At 37.6% G+C, this 4,808-nt stretch overlaps 1 pseudogene; it reads right to left on the minus strand.

Moving 5' to 3' along the window:
- Positions 1–2,639: 2,639 nt before the first annotated feature.
- LOC105534830 lies at positions 2,640–3,121 on the minus strand (annotated as a pseudogene).
- Positions 3,122–4,808: the final 1,687 nt, after the last annotated feature.

Here is a 4,808-nt window from a genome sequence, read left to right on the forward strand (position 1 = left end):
GGGGAGGGATAGCATTAGGAGAAATACCTGATGTAGATGACGGGTTGATGGCTGCAGCAAACCACCATGGCACCTGTATACCTATGTAAAAAACCTGCACATTCTGCACATGTATCCCAAAACTTAAAGTAAAATGATTAAAAAAAAAAACAAAAAACAAAAAACGAAAAACTTTAAAAAAAGGATACAGGGAAATAAAATGAAGCTTGATAAAAGCAAGTGTTTTAGGGCAGTAAGACTTTTTCAGTTATTGAATCAACAGTTTCTAAAAAAAAAAAAATATGGCCATACTTCACATTTTCAGTCTAGAGTATCATCTGTCAATAATGTCCATTACATGGGAATTGAACTATGAGACAGAATTCTAAAGTCTTCTGATTTTCTAAAATGAGGACTAGTTTAGAGGAGCCATTTGACTTGTTGCCTTGGCATTTCTAGACATAAATGTTATGGTATATTACAACTATATCCCATTATTTTAATGCAGAAATCAAATGTACTAACTTCTAGTTGAAATGTAAAACTTAAAAACAGTCAATTGCACTGTTTACTCCCCATCACCTTTACCATCACATCTGTTGCTTTGTAATAAGCAAATAAGCCAAGAGTCAGGACTGCTGCATTAGGGAACTGGGTATCTGTAAATGCCCTATAAATTGTGTAGAATAAATTTGGACAAAATTAAAGCCACAGCATTTAAAAATAGAGTTAAAAAAGGCCGGGCGCGGTGGCTCAAGCCTGTAATCTCAGCACTTTGGAAGGCCGAGATGGGCGGATCACGAGGTTAGGAGATCGAGACCATCCTGGCTAATATGGTGAAACCCCGTCTCTACTAAAAATACAAAAAAACTAGCTGGGCGCGGTGGTGGCGCCTGTAGTCCCAGCTACTCGGGAGGCTGAGGCAGGAGAATGGCATGAACCCGGGAGGCGGAGCTTGCAATGAGCCTAGATCCGGCCACTGCACTCCAGCCCGGGCTACAGAGCGAGACTCCGTCTCAAAAAAAAAAAAAAAAAAAAAAAGTAGAGTTAAAAAAATTGACTATCACAGCAGATAACATGGCTACAAAATTGAGTCAAAACAACCCCAAATAAATAATCTGCTACAGACAAGTTTAATAATTAATTATTCTTAAGAAGAAACTGTTTTAGAGGTTATCCGCAAGTATGTTTACTTATGCTTTTACGTTTTTCAAAGGCTAACACTGAAGGTCTTAAATTATTCAAATTCTATGTATTTACTTTAAAAACATTAAAAATCTTGAGAAAGAGTTCTTTGTTCCAAAATAGTGTTAATCTAAATAATCAATTAACAGGTACATTGGGGGTAGTTAACTAACTCATGGAATGAGTTCTTATTTTTTAGTGACACTTCAGGATAGACAAGGAAAGTGCAGAGTTGATTTTTTACAGAGTTCAACAGAGTCTGAAGTTTAAAAGCTTCTATGATTTCCTTAATGAAAAAATAGCTGTCAATATTTTCTTGGCGATGGATCTGATTCTGGTTGGAGGCATTTATTTTCTCAATCTCTCTGCCATTCACTCTCTGTTTCTCTCTTGTTCTCTACGCTTCTTTCTCTCTTATCTTGCTTTCTAGATTACTTAAAGAAGAGAAATCGTCCCGTGAAAAGATATCAGATTTTCTCTTCCCTGGCCAAAAGCAAGGGTGCACAGTCAGATGAGGCAGTTAATATGAATAGAAATTCCCAAGAAGGTTATTTTTTTCCTTCCCTAATAGAAATATGATACCTGTCAGCAAGTTCCCATTTAATAAATGGCAGCCTGGCTCATTGTAATATTCTTCTAGTTCCCATTGACAGGTAAGATTTTCTACATTTTGGTGAGTCATAGATTTACAATCAAATATCCTGGTTTGAATGTCCAGTGGAGACCCATTTCTCTGTGTAAAGATGCTGCTGTTGTTTGATGTTGCCATAGACTCTTTTGGCATGCATTGATGCATTATTGTGTCACCCTGCCTTCTTTCATTGCTCTGATGGAAAGACAATCGTCTTGCCCTTTACCTCCTCTTACCTATGAAGGTGGAAGGGGGTGAGCCATTACTAAATTTCACATATCACTGCACCATTCTACTAGCACAATCAAACTAGATTTGAGAAACAATAGGAACAATAGTTTTCTTCCAGATACTCTAATAGCAGCATTTTGCTAATTGGCTCCTAGAATGTTCTTAACTGTATCCTAGCATATCAACCCTTAGGAAGGGAACTAATCATGTTTTCACATTGCTTGCTTTACAGTGATGTATACACATCTTTGCTGATATTCCTATTGTGGTCTGCAGACGGTGCTGGCTCTGTTTTCCATTTTGTTTCCCATTGACTCATGAGCCACTGCCTTGAATTGGTGTGACTTCTCCGTTCTCATCCTTTATCACTTGAGACTTTCCCAGTTCATTTTTTTCTTTCAGGTCTTACCTATTTCTCTGGCTCTCTTTCTCAAGCTCCCTCCTCCACCTTGTCCATCTTGTTCAGTTTCACTTCCTTTCCTTTCCTTCTGCCAGTCTTATTTCAACCTCAATAACTTTAACTCACCTTTTGTGAATACATTGTTTTTTCTTTGGGTTTTTAAATTTTTTTTTCTCTGTAAGTTTATTCAATGCAAAATAATCCTCTCCAATTTTACTGAGGTGGTTGACCACATCCACGTCCAAATCCGCCTCTAAACTGGAATTCAGTTGCTGACCCAGCCCCAGCCTCAGCTTTCTTTTAGGCACCAGGGGGCACAGCACTCCGCCTGTAGGTATCTCTGTCGTTGTACCCTCTTGTGAGTCTTGCAGGTCGCTTTCCCTCCAGACCTTTAGGCCGAGGTCTGCCAGTCTCTGGATGGCTGTGCACAATCTCTGGGGGCAGGTAAAGGTAATCATGGAGATACTGGATACCTTCACTGGTGAGGTCGCAGTGGAAATGTCTCCAGGCAAACTGTTCCTTCACGTAGCCTCGGGACTTCAGAGACCGCATGGCCTTCATGAGTGAACGTTGGGCACATTCTTACCTGCCGGCTCCGGCCACTTAGGCATGTGGACATCCTCCTTGGCTACCGTGACTCCCTCCTTAAAAAAGACTTCATAAGTGGCAATCTGGTTTTTCTTAGGCATCAACATCTCGGCGGCTGTAGGGTCTGGGGCCGGGGGTGGAAATATTTTTTTTTAAAAATAAGTATTTGTTATTTCAATGTTTCAAACATACAGCAAGTACATTAAGTGATGTAACACTCTTATGCATAACTACCTTAATTTGAAATATTTTTTCTTGAAAACTTTGAAAGAATCAATTAAACATTACATGTACATTTGTGAGTCTGTATTTTCTTCAATTTTATCCACTCGCTTTCTTCTATTCATGGAAGTAAGCGCTATTATTAAATCAGGACTTATTCTCTCATTAGCATTTGCTATATATTTATGCATATGTAAATTTTATGGTGCTTTTTGCAATTTTAAACTGTATATAAAGTGTGTTATATCTAACTTTTTCCACTCCACATTATGTTTTTAGATTTATTCATGTTGACAGATATAGCAGTAATTCATTTGTTTTGACTGCTGAGAAATATTCCTTGGTGTGAATATATCATGATGTATTTATCTGTTTTCAAGTTAATAAAACTTTAAGTTATGTCAGATTTGTTGCTTTTATTGACAAGACTGCAAAGAACTTTCTTGTATATGTCTTTTTATGTACATGTAGATTTCCCCAAGGCTTGCAATGTGACTATCTTCATATATACTAGTGTCATTTTGCTCTCTTCTGTGGCTGCATTGACTTAACGCTTCTACTCTTGAAGTGCAGTAGGGAACAGAGACCAGTGTGTGAGCACTTTGTCCTTTATGAGTTACTCCTATAATGTACATAAACCAAGGAGGTAACATGGAAGGATGGACTTCAAAAAGCAAGACAAATGGCTGAAGTTCTGCTATGGATAATTATATGAGTAGTGTAACTAAATGTATAGCCTAATTGTAAAGACAACTTTGAACACCAATGTTGGTAGGCATAAAATACAGTAGAGACCATACAACTGATAACAATTCCATTTACCAGGTAAATAGAAAGCTGGAAGCTTCATGTTGGTCTTTGAGAGGTGTACTATCCTCTTCCTAAAAGTATTTCTCCCTTTTACAGACAGGTCTATGGCATATTTGCTTTGCACCTTTTAACATCTTTCTACATCAATAGAGACTTTGCCTAATTCCTTACTAATTTAATAAGCTCTGTTCAGACTTTTGGATTATAGGGCTTCATATTATCTGGTTATAATCAACAGCAGTTTTTCCATTCAAAAGATATGGAGTGCCTGATAAGTGCTACTTTTCTAGACCCTAAAGATTTGTCAGTGAACAAAACAGAAAGCCTCCTAGCACACACAGAGCTTACAATTTAGTGGGGAGAAAAATACAAAAGAGGGGAACACAATAATTTCAGGTAACATGAAAGTGTGAAGCATACCAAGGAAATACAACTGATCTGAGAATGTCTGGGACTGGTTTATGAACACCTTCCATAAGCCAATGACATGGCATTAATTTACCAATCTTGTACACAATGCAAGGTGCTAGAAATAGAGTCTTTATCTTTTGAACTTGATTTGAGATGATAACAGTATTACTCATATGCAGGATTTTGATGTCATCAGATGATCATATGAGGTAATTGTCACTGCAGTAGTTAAATATTTATTTAAGTAAAATGCAAACAATCTAGAAGTTGCAAAAAAGAAATTGTAAAAGCTTCAACACAGGAGAGTTCACACATCACACAAGAAAAGTAACCAGGACACAAGGTAGGCTA

The sequence above is a fragment of the Mandrillus leucophaeus genome, unplaced genomic scaffold, assembly GCF_000951045.1.
Source record: "Mandrillus leucophaeus isolate KB7577 unplaced genomic scaffold, Mleu.le_1.0 Scaffold1397, whole genome shotgun sequence".
Classification (NCBI taxonomy): Eukaryota; Metazoa; Chordata; class Mammalia; order Primates; family Cercopithecidae; genus Mandrillus; species Mandrillus leucophaeus.